Source organism: Phodopus roborovskii, unplaced genomic scaffold, assembly GCF_943737965.1.
Source record: "Phodopus roborovskii unplaced genomic scaffold, PHOROB, whole genome shotgun sequence".
NCBI lineage: Eukaryota > Metazoa > Chordata > Mammalia > Rodentia > Cricetidae > Phodopus > Phodopus roborovskii.
In genome coordinates, this window is record NW_026126541.1 from 8,145,001 (window position 1) to 8,169,209 (window position 24,209).

A 24,209-nucleotide genomic window follows, 5' to 3' on the forward strand; every position below is an offset into this window, starting at 1 on the left:
ATTTTTAAAATCGTTTTACACTCCAACCAAAGTTGTCCCTGCCACCCCCTCCCATCTACCTAGCCTTCCACTCTTCATCCACTCCCCCCCAACAGGTAAGGGCTCCCATATGTAGTCAACAAAGTCTGGCACATTAAGTTGTGGCAGGACAAAGCCCATTCCCCTGCGTTAAGGCTGAGCTCACAGGGAGCCCATAAAATGTTTTTATTGAGATATAGTTTATATGCTATGTAATTCATCCACATACTGTATGTAGTTCAACATTTCTTCTACATTCCCTGATATGGAGAATAATCTTCTTAGTCAGCTTTAGAACACTATCACCAAAAGAGAAGCCACAGGTCCTTTAGTTATTGTCTCCCAATCCTTCCTCCTCAGCCACCATCTCTAGACAACACTGATCTACCATTTTACAGGTTTACCAGTTCTGTCCTTTCATATGGACTAGATCATATAATAGACACAATTTTGTGACTGGTTACTTTACTTCACAATAATACAAGACTTCTCTAAATTGCAACATGCACTATGTCAGTAGCATCACTTTTTATATATGAACACTATTAAGTCATAAACATACGGTTTATGTATTGGTTTTCTGTTTAATGACTTTTGTATTGCTAAGCTCCCCTTGACTATTATGAATAATGCTTCAATAATACTTGTGCACTAATTTTTGTATGCGAATGTGGTCCAATTTCTCTTGGACATAGACAGAGCAGTGAGTTTAGGTGATATTTCCATGTTTGGTTGTTTTTCATAGTGGCTGAATCATTTTACCACCTCCTCTCATCAAAGGGCGAAGGTTATAATTTCTCATCAATAAACTCACCAACTCTTTTTATTATCTGTCTTCTTGATGCTAGCTGTCTTATAGGGTTAATAACACACATTTAATTATGTAATTTATTTGCAATTCTCTGATTATCAGTTACATTACACATCTTTTCATGTTATTAGCCAGTATGAAAAACAATTATTTAAACATTTTGCCCTGTTATTAAGTTTCTGTCCTTTTATTACTGAGTTGTTTGTTTTGTAAGATGTAGACTCTGCCAGATGTAAGGTTTAGAGATAGTTTCTACCATTTTATGAGTTGCTTTTTGTTTTCCTGGTGGTTTCTTTTTTTAAAAAAAGATTTATTTATTTATGATGTTTACAGTGTTCTGTATGCATGCCTGCAGGCCAGAAAAAGGCACCAGATCTCATTATAGATGGTTGTGAGCCACCACGTCGTTGCTGGGTACTGAACTCAGGCCCTTTGGAAGAGCAGCCAGTGCTCTTAATCACTGAGGCATCTTTCCAGCCTCTTCCTGGTAGTATCTTTTGTGGGGGAAAAAAAGCTTTGATAATGTCTCATTTACCTATTTTTCTTCTGTTTAGTATTTTTATATCATATTTAAGGTTCTTTTTTACCAAATCCAAGATTGTGAAGATTTAGCCATGTCTGTTCTTCCAAGATTTCATACTGTTAGTTACTACATGTAGGAACTGAGTCATTGAGAATAAATTCCAAGCAACAAGACATGTTATTGCTCATGAGTTCTATAAATGGCTGTGGAGCAGTGGGCCAGATGGTGATACAATAGGTACTTGAGTTTGTTTAGGGCCTCAAGGAAAATGAAATAACATTATATGAGAATACCCCATGAATATCACTGTTTTCTCTTCATCTTATGGCAGCATTGAAGAGGCAGGACTGGAAAATGTCAACAATGCTGAGATCAGTGGAGGTGTACCTAAAGATCCACAACACTAGTGTTTGAATTTATTTTGATATATACTTATAACTGTATATTTGAGATATACTTATAAACTTCAGGTTGACTCTGAAGTTTAGCATAACAGAGGTAGATGATACAACGAAGAGATTGTTATATTTCCTCCAGTGAAAACCAGCACATACATACCCAATGTGAATTTACTTCAGACAAATGTATTTGATTGACAGATGGCTTCTGCATGCATGCTCTATCAGCTCAGTATAGAATATCTCTGCAGCAACATGCTACTAGTCTGTTTTGAAACTTCTACTGTGGCCTGAAGAACCACGGAGAAGAGGTCAATGAAAACAGAGTTGTTTTGACAGAAGCTTCAAGAGACTGCACTAAGAAACAAAGGTAATAAAAACAAAACACTTTGTACCTGAACCTAAAATTGTGGAAATCATCTATGGTCAGTGAAAACCCCAAAGGAATTAAAATCAACTGGCCCCATTAAGCTACAAACCACAAAATGCCTTATTACACCATGCACTCATTCCCAAGGGACAGGAGAGAGGAGAGCGTGGAGTTTAAGTACATTTCCATGCTCATGCTATTTAGATGGGGTCTGGGAAGCAGGACATATTATGTGGGAGTGTTAGATTAAATAATGCATCTGAAAACCACAGTCAAGTGATATTTGAGTGGAGAATGTAAATCCAGTGGACTAGATACAGTTGGTAAGGGTGGAACAGGGATCACTGGTGACAACTGGATTTCCAAAGCTTGTTCTTCTCAAGGTGTGGACTGAGTCTTCGTATACACACATCAGCACGGTGATAGACGCAGGAGGCAGAGAACTAGCGAGTGGGATGAGAGCCTTCATAAACGAGGCCAGGAAGAGTGAAGCACACGGCAAGAGGACGCTCATTGTGACACTGCATGTGAGCATACACAGCCTGTTCCACCAGATGAGCGCGCATACACAGCCTGTTCCACCAGATGAGTTTACACAGCCTGTTCCACCAGATGCGCATACACAGCCTGTTCCACCAGATGTGCATACACAGCCTGTTCCACCAGTCTTAATCTTGAATCTCCTAGCACTCAGAGCTCAGAGAAGTGCATTTCTGTTTCTTCTAAACCAAACAGTTTATGTTACCACCCAGACTAGCTAATCTCTCCTTCTCATGCTGTACAGAATAAACACCCTGGGTGTTTTCCGTTACGTAGTTTGTTGGTGCCTCTCCAGCAGAATGTGCAAGGATCACCTGATCCCAGCTTTTCTATATATGTGTCTGTGTTCCTGTTCTTTCTTTATTCCATGTCACCCTAATCAGATTTTCAGGCTGAATATGGTGATATAGGAAAGATGAAAAGGAGAAGGGACAGTGACTAAGAAGAGTTGGAGCAAACAGAACTCGTGAGATATGTAAGCTGGGGAAAGAAAGGATGGAGTTCTAAACATGTCAGTGTTGCAGAGAGGGAAAGCCGTTGCTGGTCTTAGTGAGGAAGCACAGTTTTCATGAACAGAATGTGCCAGAGATGCTAAACTAAATGAGTAGCAGGAAGAAATCAAACTAAAATTCACAGAAAACAGACTAGGAATTTGAAGTGCTGATATCTTTGGGGACCATTATTCTGCCTCCCATCAACATCTTCCATTATAGATGCTAATGTCAGTTTAGCAGCCTCATCAGGAATGAACGGAAGAACTCTTCCACTTGAGGATTCTCTGCCTTTGTGTGTGCGTGCATGCGTGTGTACGTGTGTGTGTGTGGTGTGTGTGTCTGTGTGTGCATGTGTGCATGTGTGTGTTTGAATTATCAAGAAGAGTTATTTATGCAGGGAAAATGCTCTACAATTGAATTACACCTACATAAATCTCAGGAAATCAGAAATGCTGCTATAGCTTCCTATGCTACTCATATCATACTCTGCAAACTTAAGAAAAGAAAAAAGAAACATTGCTACACACAAGTTTCCATAATCTATTTTTAATCTTTCAATAATGACTGCTTTAAACTTATACCTTGTAAGTGACTTACACATAATGGTGTCAATCTTCTAAGCTGAGTTTCCAGAGATGACAGATGATAGATGGATTCGTGGATTTGTTCATTTATTATTGCACAGTGATTAAGTTGGTGGGCTTTACAGCTAGGTGAACTGAGTTTAAATCTTACTTTTGTCACTCACAAAGTGTGTGTTTCAGGAAAACATACACTCTAGTCTTAGATTCCTGATGTGTGAAACAAGATTCATGACAATTGTTGCAGGGCTGTGTGAGGATTAAATAGCAGAGTTGATGCAAAACAAATACTATACAGCTTGGTACAGTCTGGTACCTGGCTGTCATCCAGACAAAAATTTTTAAGGTGTCTCCTGTTAATTGATGAAAATGATTATAGACTTCTGCAGGATGAGGACCCAATCCTCTTGAACTACATATCCCATAGTCTGCCTGCTTCTGGTTCAGAAGAGAATTTCCTTCTTCCAAGACATATGGGAAGTCTCAAGGATATAAAAAAGAATCCAGAGTAGATGGTAACAAATGGAGGAGATAGGAGACAGGCCTTGATGAAGATGTTAGTCTATCAGCAGTATGATTGACATTGATTATCCACAAGATCATTCTTTTCTGTTCCCTAAAACCAGTAAGTTCTGTATATCATGATCTAGTCTCTAGGAAGACACACAGTTCCTATGAGAAGTAATGTGTCTCATCTGAGTGCTATCTGGTTGTAGCCGGAGGCTTTTATGTGTCCCACCTGTTCCTACAGCCATTTATAAAATAACCACTCAGAGGCTTATTATTAATTATTGTTTGGCCAATGTCTCATGCTTATTAGTAGCTAGCTCTTACATTTGAATTAACCCATTCCCATTAATCCAAGTATTGCCATGTGGTCATGGCATTACCAGTCTGTTGGCATGTTATTTCTTGGATGGCTGGATGGCATATCCCTGACTCTACCTTCTTCTTCCCTGTATCTCTGCTGGAATTTCCTGACTAGCTACATTCTGCCCTGCCACAGGCCACAACAGCTTTATTCATCAACCAATAAAATCAGCATATATTTACAGCGAACAGAAGGATATCCCATATCATCTTGTAATACCTTTGCCTGGTATTCTTTCTTCTTCTGGAAACTTAACCTCTTCTCAAAGCTGTTTTTTTCCTTTTTAATTCTCTCAGGCAGAATTAACTTCTCCTCTCTGTGTGTGCTTAGTTCACTGTGGGTAGATTTTCGTTATTGTGCTAATAATATTACACTATAATTATTTGTGATTCCCTCCCTCCTTCCCCATAAGAAAAGCTGAATAATTCCTGAGGATTCAACTTCTTTACCCAAAGCACCTCCTCAGATGCTTATTAACTCCCATAATACAACTGTGTTGCCTGGAGGAAACTACATTAAAAAGAATATATGAACTTTTATGCTTAAAAGCCAGTGTACTATTGAAAATACAAAGCAAAATGAGAATGTGTTCAGATTTAATCTGGTCTGTAACCATAGAAATATGGAAACAGTTGGAATTTATTTTGAATTTCCTGGTGGCCTGTGGGAGAGCTAGACTGATCCCAATCACTGGTCTGTTACTCTGGTAGTGTTGCCCCAAGGCCTATTTGGTGGAGGAAGTTACATCCTGCCCACAATTTTAACATACTCTGCTAAGGTTATCATGATGACTAGAAAGCCAAACACTACAACAAAGTAGGATTAGTTACTTCTAAGTACATCAGCTGCATTTGTTCATTTAAGCCTTAAAACGAGTCCCAGAGGTGGTTATTATCTTCACTGTCTGAGTCAGAAAAATGAACTGATTTTTTTCAGGGTGTTGTGAATGGTCAAAGACTTGACTGTCAGTGCCCACACCATATCAAAAAAAATTGTGTTTAAAAGTACATGATACAGTTTTATAGAATGAATAATTCAGGTACAAAAATAATTCATTAGAGATTTGTTGATGGACACTCTAGATGAGTTTAAATGGAGACTTTAAATGACAATAAAACACTCTAGATGACAATATTGTCAGTATATGAGAGGTGGTCATGAGGGAGTTGGGGTTTACCAAATTCCTCAGCATTTACCTGACTATGTAACTTCCAATCTTCTATTATCAGGTGCCATATGAAGTTGACTCTAATCAAAATACCTTACAATGAAGTTGTCTTAGTTAAGGTAACTATTGGGTGATGAAACACCATGACAAAGCAATTTAGGGAGGAAAGGGTTTATTTTGTTTACACTTCTGTATCACTGTTCATCATCAAGGAAGTCAGGGCACCCAGACAGGGCAGGAACCTGGAGGCAGGAGCCAATGCAGAGGTCATGGAGGGTTGCTGCTTACTGGGATGCTTCCCATGACTTTCTCAGCCTGCTTTCTTATAGAACCCAGGACCACCAGCTCAGGGATGGCTACACCCACAATGGGGTGGGCCTCCCCTCATCAATCACTAATTAAGGATGTGCTTACTGTCAGATTTTATGGAGGCATTCTTTCAGTTGAGGTTCCTTCCTATAAGGTGACTCAGGTGCTTCTAAGGATATCTTGGTAAGACCTACAGATCCTGATAAAGGTGGTCCACTTGAAGGCATTTTTATCTCCCAGTGGAAGCATCAGGCAAGGTACTGAAGTAATTAACACTGTGCCTAATTCTTTTCAGCTCAGGAGTCTGTTCTTTTCTTCACAACAGTAAAATATCTTCAATTCATAAAGAACTAGGCCCCCTTTGTTCACCATTTTATGCCAGATACCAAACAGCCTGGAACACAGAGATGGTTTGATATTTGTAGAATGAGTGTTGACAGATTTTATTAACCCTAAAGAAATTAATAGTTGAGGCCTTTGGGACTTTTAGGAAGATAATATGAAAGAGACCTTTATTGACTGAAGCACTTATATGTGCTTAGACATTGGTTAAGAGTTTTAGAGTTTATTTCACCTATAAAGTACTTCTAAATAGTTTACCTGAAATAATGAAGGATTCAGATAAGAAGCCTGAACCTTAGTTGTTTTGTATGCTATGATTACACTAATTGAAAAGATGCTTAAAATAGCATCTGACCCTAAAGTATTATTGTGCTAAGAACTTAACTTGAAGAAGAAATTTCCCATATGTTGGCAACCTCCAATTTTCTATCACTAAGCCAAAAAATAGGTAGTATACTTATTAGTGTCTGATATAAACTATGGCATTGTGATAGTTCGCCTAAAGTTGTACACTAGGCACAGGAAGTCATTCCTTTTGTATTTTATTTTGCTAAGACATCAACATAGTCTGTGCTTCTCTTATATAATCCAAGAGAGAATCGAATATAGATTTAGGGGTTGCCTGTACATCAGAACATAGACCTGTAGCTGAACATTGAATATGAATATATGATTGTGGTTTGTCTAGTGAAATAACTTTAATTTCATTTTTAATATGAATTATATAACTTAAAACATATTTGTGAAAATCATGTGATATTTTAATATCTTTTAGTTTAGGAAATCATTTTTATAGAAAAAAATTTTATTTCTTTCATATCATTTTGACCATTAATATACCCAGTTTAACTTCTATTCATTTTTTAAAAGAAAAATTAGAATTCCTTTCATTTCACTGCTTATTTCCAACAATGTTTTCACAGATAATAAAAAATTAGGCATCAAAGTTTTAAGTGAAATGGTGGAAACTTCTAGAAGTTTTCAGATGTCAAAGGCAATTATATACTCCAAAGTTTGTAAATGGTAAGAGTCAATACTAAGGGACTCGCACTATTATTATCTATTTATTGTATGGGGAAACTGTACCCTCAAGTCTTAATTCTTAGTTTGTTTTGATTATGGGCAGAGTTTATGGCTGCATCTAACTGGTGGAATCCTGTAGTTGATGAAGCTCACACTGCAATACCTACAGTCAAAGGGGACAGATGTCATTTTCATTAATTTGCTACTGTATGATTCTGTTTAGTTTCTCTTACACTTTTTACTCTATTCCTCTCCTTTTCTGCTATATCTGCTTGTAGTTTTGAAGAAGCTTGCCTTCATGGATTCACCAAATCCCAAAGTAATTAATTATAGCCACTGTAACATGAATAATAAAAATCCATAGACAGATATTTGGCCTCAAGCTTTAAGCTGAAGATCAGAGAAGCAAACAGCTGACCACTAGCTCTTACCTGTACCTCAGGCTGAAAGGGCTGTTCTGTTCTACGCATGGCTCCACCAAACCCCAGACTACAATCCTGTTTCCACCAAGCCTCTGACTGCAATCTCAGACTGCTTCCTCGTCCTTTTATATCACTCAAATCCTAGGATAAAAGGCGTGTGGTCCCAAGTGCTAAGATCACCTTTGTGTGAGCTATTTCTGTTTTAGACTGGATCGATTTCATGTAGCTTGTCTGTTGAGTCCTGGGATTAAAAGTGTGTAGATGGAATTTTCTGTCCTGCCTGGCTCCACAGCCCTTTAGTCCTAAATAAACACACAGAGGCTTATATTAATTATAAACTGATGGCACGGGCATCTTATTGGCTAGCTCTCTCTTACTTATTAGCCCATTTATAGTAATATATGTATCTCCACATGGTCTTGGCTTAGGGGTGATGCCTGGGCATCTTTCTTCCTTGGCAGCTACATGGCATCTTTCTGGTAACTCACTCTCAGACTCACCCCCCACCCAGAATTCTCCTAGTCTGGTAGACTCACCTGTACTTCCTTCCTGGCTACTGGCCAATCATTGTTTTATTAAACCAATAGGAGAACTATATATTCACATCGTACACAAGGGTATCCTCTCTTTAAGACTGGATCAATTTCATATAGCTCAGTGTGGTCTTGAACTAACATAGATCCATCTGCTTGTCTCTTGAGTTCTGGGATTAAAGGTGTGTGCCACCACTGTCTGGCTTTATGGCTACCTAGTATGGCTACTGGAACTACAGGTGTGTATCACCATTGCTTGGCTCTATGGCTTGTGGCTAGCTTTGAATTCTGTACCCTCAGGCAAGCTTTAATAAATTATAAATAATATATCACCACAAGCAACAGATTGAAAGATTTTGAAAGTAGACCTTTTTTTCAGTCAAGGCTCTGATTAGAATCCAGCCATGTTGAGTACTTTGACTACAGGTCTGTGCACAGTTCCTAAAATGAGGGACCTAACTCAGTATGTATGGATGCCTGGCTTAGTCACTGTGAACAAAAAAATGAATGTTATTTTAAGTTGTTTGGTTTGTTGTCTTAATCAGAATAGGATACTGTACCATACTGACATTCTATTAAGAATAACTGTTTCTCAAGAATATACAATTTTGTATACCTGATGCCTTCCAGAAATGTTCATTGTGGTCCATTTGTCCCAATAATCTATCATCCACCAGTCTCATCTTTTTGCTATCTGTTATGTTGACCCCAGTAAATGACAAGGAGAATATTGCTATACTGCTTAGAACAGAATTCTTAAAGCAGATTGTCAACACACTAGACTTGAGAGACTGACTCCAGAGACTTTGAGATCACCTGAAAAAGTTTCTTAGTAGGAGTGAAAATGGAATTAATAAAAACCAGACAGGCATTATTTATTAGCCCAGGCAAGATGATACTTGTGTGGTGAAATCAAGCTCTCTGCTGCTGCTTTGTTTCCTTTTGTCATTGCTTCATTCCAAGTTGCATCCTTTCCTCCTCAAGGCAATGATGTCAACATACAGTGACACCAAATTGTCTCGGGGCTCATTCTGCAAGATTAGATATCCTGTTGGGAAGGACAGTGGTAGAAATGTCAATTCTATCCTCATATCAAGTTGTCTTTCTGGATGCTGAGGAGGACTCTATTTCCAGACTTCTGTCGCAGCTGGGCTGAGAGCAAATGGCTAAAGAGAAGGCATTAAGCGGTGTTACCACTGGCTGTTACAAATGACACATAGCCCAGTCTCTCTCCCCTTGGTTTTCCAGGCTCCATGGCTCAGATGGAGAAATGACAACATGACCAAACTGAAGTGGACCTTGTGAACAAGAATTTTCTTTTAAAGTACTGATGAACCGGCTTCCTTATTTGTCCCTTCCTCCTGGTCTAGCCTATGCTACTTGGTGTAAACATTGGTTTTCCAATAGCTGACTTAGTCTGTTAAGGTTGTTCTCATACCGTCTGTAGGATAGCTCTAGCAATGGCAGTCACATGTAAGGAAAAGATATTCCCATGTGATATGAAATATGTAAAAGTTAAATACATCCTATGGACAATATTTGTTTTTGGTCAATATTGTCTATTGAGGTCAATTTTGGGGATCATTGGTTAGACACTTACTCAAAAGTTCAACAGAATTCAGAGGTAAATGGTCAGAAAGGAGGAATTTGGCTATATTTGCCAACACAAATTCACTGGCTACTTTTTCAGGCCACCAAACAAATACTTTGTCAACATGAAAAATTTCATATTACTCATATTGTTTTCTTGTCTGTGAATTTAAATGACTCAGTCTAGTGTGCCTGTTCAAATACAGGAGGGATCAATGTAAATTCCTTATTTTTCTACTAATAATGTATTGTGGATTTATTTTTATTAAATTTAACTTTTTAATTTTTTTCTTTGTAAATCCCACTGAAGTGAAAAAGTTAAAACTCTGTAGATAATGATTAGCATCATAATAGGGTAAACTCTTCTACATTAATCCTATCCAGGGAACAATTTCTTCACGGAAATCTTGTATTGAGGAAGTGGAATGAGGAGTATTAATATCTTGAGATTGTGAGAAACCCTGCTCTCTGTACTAGCCTTTTAATGATGTAAGTGGATATATTTTAGTGGCATAATTTTCTTTTCTTGTGAATTTTAAACCTCTCTAGAACATTCTATTTCCACAATTGGACAAAATCTAGGAATTTAACTATTTTTTTCTTCTAAGATTATTATTCTTGTTGGCAATTATGTTTTATAGTTCAAACGCTGTGGTGCGAGCACTTTGGTGATACTTTATAAAATTGAAGAGACCAAAAGAAGCAGATTTTTTGCAAATTAAGTGTCTAAATTAGTGACAGAAATAAAGTGGTAATGAAAATTTCACACCCAAGAGTCTTAAAGATGATATAATGGATGCCCGAGTTCACTTCACAGTTTCCCAACATTTACATTGCCACAATATCTATCACTTTATCTCTCTTGAAAATTTGTTTTGAAATTAAGCTTTTTTATTATTGTATTATGGTATACACACTATTTTCACCACTCCATTTCTAGCTTGATTCTTTTATAAAGTGTAGGACTCATAAAGTGTGTATAATCTGATTTTTCAAAATCAAGCTGAAAATTACTACCTTTTGGTTGGGCTGTTTAACCTGTTCATATTTAATGCTATCATTTATATGGTTAGGCTTATACCTACCAGTTTTTATTTTTTGATTTCTGTATGACTCAGATTTTAGTTTTATATTCCATTTTAAAAGCCCTTACTTCTTTTCTTTATGGAACTGCTTTATTATTTATTTATTTGCACTCTGACCTCAATTTCCTTTCCTTTCCACCCAATCCATATCCCCCTTCCCTTCTGTTCCTACCCCATCCACTGCTCCTCTGTTTCTATTTACAAAACATGGCATATTGAGTTACACCTCAATATAATATATACCTCAATATAACAGGAGAGTCACCTCCTCTCCTATTAAGGCTGGACAAGTCTATCCAGTATGAGGAGTAGGGTCAGAAAAGTCAGCAAATGAACTAGAGACAGCACCTTCTCCTACTGTTAGGAGTCCTACAAGAAGACCAAGCTAAACATCTGTAACAGATATGCAGAATGCCTAAGTCAATCCCATGCAGGCTCCCTGGTTGTTGGTTCCGTCTCTATGAACCCTTAAGAGCCCATATTAGTTAATTCTGCAGGCTTTCTTGTTGTGTCCTTGATCCCTCTGGCTCCTACAATCCTTATTCCCTTTCTTCCATAGGATTCTCTGAGTTCTACCAAATGCTTGGCTGTGGGTCTTTGCATCCATATCCATCAGTTGCAGGATGAACCTCTCTGTTGACAATTGAGCTAGACAACAGTCTATGAGTATAGCAGAATATCATTAGCAGCAGTTTAGTTGACTTTTTTTTGTCAGTCATGTTTGGTTCTACCCTACGTCTCTGGGCTATCCAACCTCTGGGACCTGGCAGCCCTCCAGGTAGTGTCAGGGGTGGGCTCCTTCTCATAGCATGGGTCTTAAACTAAACAACTCACTGGTTGGCCACTCTCACAATTTCTGCTTTACTTATACTCCAGCACACTTTGTAGGCAGGACAAGTTTGTGTTACTGTCCCAGTCACTCCCTGGAAGTCTTGCCTTTGCTCTACAGGAGATGGCTGGTTCAGGCTCTGTATCCCCCATTGTTTTGAGTCTTAGATAGGGTTATCCTTATAGATTCCTGGGAATTTTATTATTTTATTTTTATTTTACATATTGATCCCAGTTCCCTCTCCCTCCTTCCCTCTCTCTCTCCCTCTTTCCCACTCTCACATGTTGTACCCCAAAACACTCCCCTCCCATCCCATCCCCACTCCACATGTAGGGTGATGCCCTCCAGAAGGGGTCATCTAAATCTGTCAAGTCATTTGGAGTAGGGACTAGGACTTCTCTCCTGTCTCTAGATTAAGGGAGTATCTCTCCATGGGGGATGTGCTCCCAAAGTCCTTTTGTGCACCAGGAATTCATCCTGGTTCCACTGTATGGGGACCCTTAGACTTCTCAGGCCTTCTAACTGAGACCCATGTCCAGGGGGCCTGAGTCAGTCCCATGCTGGCTTCCCAGCTATCAGTCTGGGGGCCCGTTAGCTCCTCCTTGTTCAGGTAAGCTGTCTCTATGTGTTTCTGCAACCTGGTCTTGTCCTCCCTCTCTGCATCTGGATTCTAGTTAGGCTTAGTGTTTAATTGTGGGCCTTTGCTTCTGTTTGCATCAGCTACTAGATGAGGGCTCCATGATGGTGGATAAGTTAGTCGCTGATCTTATTATCAGGGAAGGGTATTTATGATAGCCTTTCCACTGTTGCTCAAATTGTTAGTTGGGGTCAGTCTTGTAGGATTCTGGGCATTTCTTTAGGTTAAGTTTTCTCTCAATCCTATAGTGGCTCCCTCTTTTATTCTCTCTCTCTCTCTCTCTCTCTCTCTCTCTCTCTCTTTCTCTCTCTCTCTTCTCTATTGCACTAGATTTCTAGTTTGTCCCCAAAATCCCCTAATTCCATTTGTCTCTCAAAGTATGCTCTGCCTACACCCACCCCCTACCTGATCCTCCATGTTCCTGTCCCCCATGATTTCTATTGTATTTTCTCTTTCCAGGAAGACTCATACATTCCCCTTGAACCCTCCTTGTTTCTTAGTTTCTCTGGGTCTGTGGATTATAGAGAGGTTATCCTTTACTTTGCAGATAATATCTATTTATAAATGAGTAGATGGCATGTTTATCTTTTTTGGTTTGAGTTAACTCACTCAGGATGATATTTTCTAGTTCCATCCATTTTCCTGCAAATTTTATGATGTCATTGTTTTTAACAGCTGAGTAAATTTATCACAATTTCTTTATCCATTCTTTGGTTGAGAGGCATCTAGGTTGCTTCCAGTTTCTGGCTACTATAAATAAAGCTGCAATGAACAAAGTTGAGCAAGCATCCTTGTAGTGATATGACATTCTTTGGATATGTGCCCAGGGGTGGTTTATCTGGGTCTTGAGGTAGATTGAGTCACATTTTTCTGAGAAACTGCCATATTGATTTCCAAAGTGGCTTTACGACTTTGCAATCCCACAAGCAATGGAGGAGTGTTCCTCTTGCTTCACATACTCTGAAGTGTGAATTGTCATGTGTGTTTTGATATTAGCATTATTGACAGGTATTATTGACAGATGTTATCTCAGTGTCATTTTGACTTGCATTTCCCTGATGGCTAAGGATGTTGAAAATTTCTTTAATTGATTCTTGGCCACCTGAGACATTTTCTCATTCTGAAGGCTGCTGGTTTGTAATATTGATGGTGTTCTTTGCTTTATAGAAGCTTTTCACTTTCATGAGGTTCCATTTATCAATTGCCACTTTTAGTGCCTGTGCTATTGGTATTCTGTTTAAGAAGTTATCACCTATGTCAATGTGTTCAAGAACATCTCCCATTTTCTATTCTGCCAGGTTAAGTGTATCTGGATTCAAGTTGAATTATTTGATCCAGTTGGATTTGACAGGGTGATAGATATGGGGTTATTTGCATTCTCCTACATGTACACATCCAATTAGACTATCATCATTTGTTGAAGATGCTTTCTTTTTCCATTGTTTAATTTTAGCTTTCTCTGTCAAAAATTAGGTGTTTTCCTTACAAGAGTTACCATGGTTATGGTGTCTCTTCACAGCAATAGAAACCATAACTAAGACATTTTGGCAAATACTATCTATCAAGAAATTTATCCATTTCTTTTAGATTTTCCAGTTTTGTGGAATAAAGGTTTTTTGAAGTATGACCTAATGATTCTTTGGATTTCCTTAGTGTCTGCTTTTATGTCTCTCTTTTCATTTCTAATTTTGCCAATTTGTTTATTTTCTCTGTCTTTTAGTTAGTTTGGATAAGTGTTTGCCTATTTTGTTGATTTCCTCAAAGAACCAACTCTTTGTTTCATTGATTCTTTGTATTGTTTTCTTCATTTTTTAAAATTGATTTCAACACACAGTTTGATTATTTCCTGCTGTATACTCCTCTTGGGTGTGTTTGCTTCCTTTTGTTCTATAGCTTTCAGGTGTGCTATTAAGTTGATAGTATGAAATGTTTTAAATTTCTTTCTTTCTTTTTTAATGAAGGCACTTAGTGCTATGAACTTTCCCTATAACACCAGTTTCATTGTGTACCATATGTTTTGTTATGTTGTGCATTCATTTCATTGAATTCTAGGAAGTCTTTAATTTCCATCTTTATTTCTGCCTTGACCCAGTAATAATTCAGTAGAGAGTTGTTCAGTTTCCATGGTTTGTAGGCTTTCTGTTATTTCTATTGTTATTAAAATTCAGCTTTAATCTGTGGTGGTCTGATAAGATATAGAGGATTATTTCAATTGTCTTGCATCTGTTGAGACATCATTCATGACCAAAAATATGGTCAGATTTGGAGAAGGTTCTGTGAGGTGCTGAAAAGGTATATTCTTTTGTGTTTGGGTAAAAATGTTCTGTAGATATCTGTTAGGACCATTTGAGTCATAATATCTATTAGTTCCATTAATTCTCTCTTTAGTTTCCATCTGGATGACCCGACCATTGGTGAGGTGGGGTGTTGAAATCTCCCATTATTAAAGTGTAGAGTTTGATGACTGACTTAAGTTTTAGTAATGTATTGTGTTTATTAAGTGAAGTTTAGAGGAGAATATTTTTCTTCAATTTGTTAAAGTAAAATTAAATTTTAAGAATTATGTAATTTCAGTTTTGTTTTAAATCCTTGTTACTTTAGCATTTAAACTCCTCAACACTGCAACCTCTACAACGGGAATGTCTTATTATACCTTATACCAAAGTTTTAGTTTACTTGCCTAGCCACCTCCTTTCTTGAGATTTACTAAAACCCCCGATCACTGGTCTAATCCAGTTTTTGCTTTATGCCGATCACTTGTTGAACAATTTTTTAAAACCAAATCTTCAAAATGTATACTGCTCCAAATCCATCCCAACAAGCATGCCCCCTTCCTACTGCCTGGCCCCTACTCCTCTCACAGTCACTTAAACATCCTGACAAATATTCCCATTTCGTAATTATCCCCATTATCACGATGTCTGCAATTATACCTTTCTCTTGATGACCGAAGAGATAAATACCATTTACAGAGAGAGCACAGATTCCTTTTCTCTTTAACATGCAAAGTCTTGTATAATAGAATTATTTTCCTATTTGACATGAAAAGGTCTTGGGCTTGATAGATATAAATATATATTTAGAAGTAATAATGTTTAGCCCCCATTCAACCTCATTCAAGCATTTAAACCGTCATCTTTATTAAAAGATGAATTTAATGATAAGTCATTAAATCCATCATCCATTTATTCTCATTTCTGGCTCTCTTTACAGTATCCCTTTCTGTGACCCCCGTTTTTCATCAAGTGCAAATTTCTCTAAGGAACAATACATACTGTGTCTTAAGAGCCAAAGCACATGGATACCACATTTACATATCATGGTCCCTACAAATGTAGCAGCGAGTAATATTTTAAGATCCCTACTTCTTCCTTTAGAGCTGCCTGAGTCCCTCTAGATTGAATGAGGAAGGCTCAGGAAAACAACACCTTGTTTTTACCGTGTGATACAAATTCCTCTGAGAAGGCACAGAACTACTTCATAATACCCTTGCAAATTAAAAGTTAGGGCAAAGTTAATGATTTAGGAGTGAGAAGAAAATATGCCTTTCTGTATGTTTTATTTCCGGATTCTATTAATTGATCATTGAAACTGAAATATCTTCTTCCTGCTAAGTGAGTAAATAGTGAGTACTACCTTGTCTGTATTGCCCTGCTGTCTGACACAAAGCAACAGAAGACTGGCCTGGAGTAGTTGTAAGAGTGACATTTCTGAGTATAATTGTCAATATGATTCTAACCCGTGGCATTCTGGTAATACACAGACTCTGGCCAGAGATAATATCTTCTGTCAATTGGTTTAAAATACAATGAAGCTCTTCACTATGATTGCTATTAATGTGAGTTTTGGCAAGATTCCCTCATCAAACTATGGTGTCCTCATCTGTAAGATAGAATAATAGCACACTTCAGCTACCATGAGCTCAATTAAACCTGACACACACAGAGCTTAATAAGCGTTAAATTATCAGCTTTTAAAATGAACATGTGACCAATTTTTGGTCATCTGCATGTCAAACACCAACTACACAGATTAGCGGTTGCCAAAACAAGAAACACAGTTTAAACATCCAAGTCAACATTCATGGAGTTTACTACTCTGAGACCAGACCAGGGGAATCCAGGAACACTGCAGTCTGTCAGTCTCTACAGGTGCTCGGGAGTTGAGAGAAATGAGAATGAGTTGCAGGTAAGTGAACAGTGGAGATCTCTATGTGTCTCTCATGAAATGTAAACATCTAAGATGCTTCATCTTCCTTATGAATTTATGGGAACAAGTCATATTATATTATCTTAGAGGTGGTAAAAATCTGTGCTGTTACGAAGACAAAAGATGTAACTGATACAGTGTGGGGGACACCAGAGTCTTTGCTACACAACCTTGATTCCTTTCAATTTTGCAATGAGATGTTTTAGGCTAAAATTTGCAGACCAAATTTTAGACTAAATGTAGAATGGGACCTGCTGTTCTAGAAGAGCATGAAAGGAAGTAGATGCCTCAGTTTCATGTTTCATATATTGAAAGAAAAATTCATTGTCCCTCTACCAGAACTATTTAAATGTGTTAAGCATGCCATTTGCGCATTTGATTATATTATAAGGCATCAGTAAAGGCTTTCCAGAAAGATTTTTCTCATCAGAAACAAAAAAGGCAGGAGTCTATTTGTAACTATGGAAACATTCACTTCATAATTTTCACATTTAAAAGGTAGACGCTTTCATATCAAGTAATAAGGAAAATGTGGGCATAATCATCTATTTCTTATTAATAACCAGTTTTTAATAAGAAAGAGAAACTTATCTAGAGACTATGCTTTTAAATAAGTACATTAAAGGCAGCAATGTAATTATTACTCAAGTCAGTGTAATTGAACCTGATTTGAACAAAGTTTTTCCATAATAATAAGATCTTAGAAGTGAATAAAGAGAAGTTATAGGCTCTATTACAGACTGGTCATTTGATGTCACCTTGGAAACAATGTAGAATTGTCCCTTAGAATAATTTTGGTAGGGCATTATGCGGAGCACTCTGAAATGGATTCATAGGAAAATCACATAGCCATTTAAATTTTTGCTTCATAATCTCAATAGTGCCTGGTCTGCTGAACCATCCACTGCACATTAAGATGGAAAGTGTTGAGGAATGTCATACTTGAAGGAGATTATCTATGCATCTGTACAGAAAAAGAAAAACTCAGCTCTTAATTTATCTAATACACAGAACTTAATTAGTAATGAATTGTTGATGTTAGCATTGATGCCAGAACCCCAAGACTCTCAGGAAACAAATAGAATTGCTCTTGTTCTATTTGATAGAACACATACTTGTAAAAAACATTGAACATCATGGCATTTTTATACCTGCGTACAATGTAGTTTGATAATATACTCTGTTCTATCCATGTCTCTTGTTTGTCTGTCTCTGTTTTCTTTTCCATTTCCTCCAACCTTTTACAATACTATGCTCACCCACATTCTTTTTTTATTTTATTTTAAATATCGATCCCAGTTCCTTCCCCTCCTCCCTCCCTCCCTCCCCCTCCCTCCCTCCCTCCCTCTTTTCCTGTCTCCCTCCCACACACACATGTAGGGTGATACCTTCCAGGCAAGGCCATCTAAATCTGTTAAGTCATTTGAAGTAGGGACTAGGTCTTCTCTCCTGTCTCTAGGTTAAGGGAGCATCCCTCCATCAGGGATGTGTTCCCTTTTTGTGCACCAGGGATACATCCCGGCTCCACTGTCAGAGGCTCCACTGCCCAGGCCTTCTAGCTGAGACCCATGTTCAGGAGATCTGAGTCGGTCCCATGCTGGGGTCCCACCTATCAGTCTGGGTGCCCATGAGCTCCTCCTTGTTCAGGTCAGCTGTCTCCATGTGTTTCTGTAGCCTGGTCTTGTCCTCCCTCTCTGCATCTGGATTCCACTTCAGCTCAGTGTTTAGTTGTGGGTGTCTGCTTCTGTTTCCATCAGCTACTAGATGAGGGCTCTATGATGGTGGATAAGTTGTTCATCAATCTCATTATCAGGGAAGGGCGTTTATGGTAGCCTTTCCACTGTTGCTCAGATTGTTAGCTGGGGTCAGTCTTGTAGGTCTCTGGACATTTCTCTAGGTTCAGTTTTCTCTTCAAACCTATAATGGCTCCCTCTTTTATGGTTTCTGGTCTCTCTCTCCCTCTTTCTCTCTCTCACTCTCATTCTCTCTCTTTTCTGTCTTCTATTCCTCATATGATTCAGTCTTCTCTTCCCCTTCTCTTTCTCTTAGTTCCCTCTTCCCTCACCCCCCCCACTTCCCATGTGCTCTGGAGAACTTGTCCTTTCCCCTTTCTATGAGGGACCTTATATGAATCTCTTAGAATCCACCTTGTATCCTAGTTCCTCTGGTGTGAATTATAGGCTGGTGATCCTTTGCTCTAGGTCTAAAATCCATATATGAGTGAGTACATACCGTGTTCCTCTTTTTGTGACTGGGTTACCTCATTCAGGATGTTTCAAGTCCCAACAACTTGCCTGCAAATTTCAAGATTCCATTGTTTTTTTCTGCAGAGTGTAGATGTGCCACATCTTCTTTATCCATTCTTTAGCTGAGGGGCATCTAGGTTGCTTCCAGGTTCTTGCTATTACAAATAATGTGGCTATGAACATAGTACCTGTTAGAAACAGAAGCAAACACCCACAACTAAACACTGAGCTGAATTAGAATCCAGATGCAGAGAGGGAGGACAAGACCAGGTTGCAGAAACCCACAGAGACAGCAGACCTGAACAAGGAGGAGCTAATGGGCCTCCAGACTGATAGCTGGGAATCCAGCATGGGACTGACTCAGAACCCCTGAACATGGGTCTCAGTTAGAAGGCTTGAGCAGTCTAAGGGACTTCAGACAGTAGAACCAGGATGTATTCCTGGCGCACAAAAGGACCTTGCGGGCACATCCCCCATGGAGGGACACTGCCTTAACCTAGAGACAGGAGAGAAGTCCTAGTCCTTACTTCAAATAACTTGACAGATTTAGATGACCCCTCCTGGATGGCTTTGCCCTACATGTGGATTTGGAGTGGGGGGATGGGAGGGGAGGGTGGTTGGGGTGCATGTGATGGGGGGGGAAAGGCAAAGAGGGAGGGAGAGAGGAAAGGAGGGAGGGAGAAGGAACTGCGATCGATATGTAACATAAAAAAATTAAATTAAATTAAAAAAAGACAAACCATGACTCAAAAAAAAGAAAAGAAAAAAGAAAAGAAAAGAAAAAGAAAAAAAGAAAAGTGATAGAATGCACATGGTGAGTAAATATTGCAGGTAACCAATTTTAAGAGTTTTCAGTCAATAACAACATTCAGGATGGTATGGATCAGCACTATCCAACTCCACAAAGTTTTCAATCCTTAAATGAAAATTCTATAGCCATAAAATAAATAATTCCTGTATTCCCTGTGTGTGTGTGTGTAAACTATAATAGTTCCTTCTATTATGGTGTCTCTTTTCTTGTTCTCCTCTGTTCTTTCCCTGTCTGAATCTTCCTGCCCCCTCATGCCCACCTCTCCCCTCCTCTTCTCCCCTTCTCTTTCTCCTAACTCCCTCTCCCCTCCCTCCATGCTACCAATTTGCTGGACAGATCTTGAAACAAGCTTGTTTTACATATCAATCCCAGTTCCTGCACCCTCCCTTCCTCCCCTGTTCCCCCCACCAACCCTTTTCCCATCTTCCTTCTGCTCCCCAGGGAGGGTGAGGCCTTCTGTGGAGAGTCTTCAAAGTCATTTGGAGCAGGGCCAAGGCCCTCCCCCATGTGTCTAGGCTGAGAGAGAATCCCTCTATATGGAATGTGCTCACGAAGTCCATTCATATACAAGGGATAAATACTGATCCACTACTAGAGGCCCCATAGATTGCCCAGTCTTCCCAACTAACACCACATTCAGGGAATCTGGGTCAGTCCTATGTTGTTTTCCCAGCTATCAGATTGGGGTCCATGAAGTCCCTCTTGTTCAGGTCAGCAGTTTCTATGGATTTCTCCAGCCTGGTCTTGACCCTTTTGCTCATCAGTTCTCCCTGTCTGCAACTGCATTTCAAGGGAAAACATTTACTCATGATACTAAAAGAGACCATCTATAACTCTGTCTATGCTGTATCTGATGATCAGTAAACAGTTTTAGTCATTAAAGACAGTAGAAAGGAGAACTCTGAGGTTTGCAAACAAGGCAAAGGGATATAATGTGAGTACAAGGAAGATATTCCACTGAGCAATGTTTAGTTCTTAAAAGGGTCTAAAATTTGAAAAGGAATATTTAAGATATTACGTTCAGCATCAAAAACATGATCTAAGGTTAAGCAAATTCAGAAAAAGGGCATTCTAGTTGTGAATTAAGTAAGAAAACTGTTAGTTCGGGTCATTCATTAAAAATTCATACTTTCTCTTTTGTATTTTATAAACATGATCTTATTTTACTCTCAAAATAAGTATTTACAATAAGATTCCCATCTTATAGGCCAGAGAGCAATTCCACACTTACCCTTAATATCATACAGATACACATATCCAAACTGTTACACTTAAATCATGATGGATATACATACATACATACATACATACATATATATATATATGTATATATATATATATACATATATATATATATGTAACCAAATGAACCAAAGTAACCAAATGAAGAGTATGTAAAACCAGGTCTGGAAAAGTCCTGCATGCAGAATTTCTTGCTCTTTTTTAGTGGAATCAGGGCCCCTTGTCCTCACCAAAACAATAAGCTTCCATGGCTAACACCCACTATCCACAGTTTCACTGCAATTGCAATGCCAAGACATGGTAGACTGAATTTAGGCTGAAGGATTGAACTCCATATTCAGCTTCCTTGAATTCCCTGGAGGTTGTGGTGGCTGAAAACTCTGAAGCTTACTCAAAGGGATGTTCTTTGCATTGCTTACATATTTAAGGCACAGGGAGGTTAGTAAAAAACAATGATAGTGAGTGTAAAATTAGAGCCAACTCGATACTGGTTCTTTTTATATTAAATACAATACAGGAAATACTTTCGTGTTACTGGCTGTTCTGAAATTCTGGGGTCTGCTAAGATTTCACAAACTCAAGGCAGTGGGAGTCACCCCTTCCCAGCATCTACTCACTTATGCAGATCACCCTCATGGCATTTCATGACAAAGCTAGGCACTTAATGTGCTTCAAACAAACATACATACTTCATCACTGCATCCCCATTCCTTCCTACAGATGAACACCTGAAACAACAAGATTTCTTGCTATTGCTTCCTCATACCAAAGATTATTGAAAATGTTCAACTAAGTTAGTTCAACTAAGATAGGCTTCTAGAGCAAATCAATACATCCTGGCTGTTAAAAAAAAGTGTGCATTTTCTAGTGTTCTGAGTTTGGAAATCCATGACCACAATCTAGCAGCGCTTCTATTTTCTTCTGTCCCTCTTCTCTCTCTCTCTCTCTCTCTCTCTCTGCTTGTATGTGTATGCTTCTGCACATGTGCATGTGTGTGTTTCTGTGTGTGTGTGAGAGAGAGAGAGAGAGACAGACAGAGAGAGGGAGAGAGAGAGAGACAGACAGACAGAAAGACACAGCGAGAGAGACACAGGGAGAGAGAGATCACAACCCTTTCTTTTCTTAGACATACATCTCATGAGGTTAGCATCTGGCCCTTATACCTCATTTACCTTTAATTATCACTTATCTCCAAATGAAGATTAAGGTTGTAAATATGTAATATGTAAAATTTGGGGACCACTAGTCAATAACCACTGCTAAAATTTTATAATTCTGTGTCTACAATTTTTTTTGTGTGTGTGGCTGTTTCTTAAGGGTAAGTCCATTATTTAATCAGTTTCTATAATAGCATAGTACAGTGTCATGCCTGACATTTATGGGCAATCAGGTGCATTATTGGGGTGAATGAGTTTATGACCAAAGGGAACCCTGGTAAATCTGCCCTGCTTTTCTATCGGCACACATTTTCTACAGAAGTATATTAGGGCAATCCACATTTAGATTCCTTCTGAAGTCATTTACAGTGCTACCCATTTTTTTTTTTTTTTTGAAGAGGTGGGTAAAATCTAGGTGTTTCACGGCTAAAGGAACCCATTGAATAGAGAACTAGAAAATGCCTCTTGGGATCCAGGTATGTAAATGGCTTTAGTTCATGGAAAATGTTGTTGAAGTGCTTTCCAAAATAATTCACAATGCTTGTATGATTATTGTGAGTGGAATCCTGACTCCAGTGAAGTGGTTTCATCTGTGGCAATGGCAGAGCCTGCAAATAAGATGGTGGACCATTGGCAGACACCAGGTAGAAGGGTGTGGGTTGGGGAGGCCCACAATTGCATAAATGCTACAGCAGAGGTTCACCATTCCATTGCTTCACCTTTAATTTGTTGTCATTGGTAATAGCAATAACAACAATAATAGCAACAACAACAATAATAATGATAATATCTGTAGTAATAGTTATTGCAATAGGAGTCTCAGCTGATGACATGAAATCAGGAGTCCTGAGTAAACTTTGTTCATAGGAACTGCAAAGGTCAATATAAATGTTTGAATTTTTGCTGACAGAAGTTGGTAAACTTAAAAACTTGATGTGAAATTCTCATCCTAGTATAGAAGAAACTAAAGTCCAGCGAATGAAGTTATACTACATAGCTAAGAGATTAAAGTCCAATATAAATAAAAGTCACTTAATCTCCATTGTAAGGTAAATGCCACAAAGACAGTGTTTTGTCTTCATGTATTTATTTTTACTATTTTTCTCAGTTGCCTGAGGAAAGCCTGGGACATATTAGGCAAGCCATCAGTTGAATAAGTGTCAAAATGCAGTGGTTAATTCTTGATATTTAATTGAAATACTGACCACTATGTACCAGATATGTTATGTTGGGGAGATTATTAAACTTTTTTTTAGCCCTTAGAAAAGTATTAGTTGAAATAATGCACACATCGACTTGAACATTCTGGAACATGTGAACACTCAATAAATGTGGGCATTATGGTAGTATTAATCAGTTTTTACTTTTTGGTTGTTGATTAGATTATAATTTTGAAAGCATCTTATTTCACTCACCTTTCTTTTCAAGTTCAAGTTTTTAACCTTTTTGCTTTCATAAATGTTAGGCCATTGCTGCATCCAGTTATTCTTTAAATGGTTTATTTAATTTTCTTTGGGAAAATACATTAAGAAATGTGTTGAAATTAGCATTCATATTACAGCCTCATTTTGCTTGCTGAGCAGTCTGTCATTGCTATTTTTCTCTAATTCGTAATTACTCTCCAATTGCTCATACATTTAAACAATCAATGTCATTATTACAGCCTCCATCACAAATATCAAGATAAAAATTACCTGATGGGAGAAACAAGTATTGAGGAATATTTCCAGTTACATAATGTGTATCCAGCAGTTTAAAATAGTGCTCCCCAGTGTTTTTATTTATTAACTACAAGAAAAATAAGAATGCTCCAGAGTTCCATTTACTTGGAAATCACCACAGCACTAGCAACCAGTGGAAAACTGTTTAAGACTAGGATTGCCAGAAACTACATACCGCTGAGTGATGGAAAGGCCTTCTAGTATAATTAGCAGCAGCAGTTAGACCCTTGCAATGCTAAGTACTCCCCATTCAGCAGCATGCACTTCATCTGGAGGTTG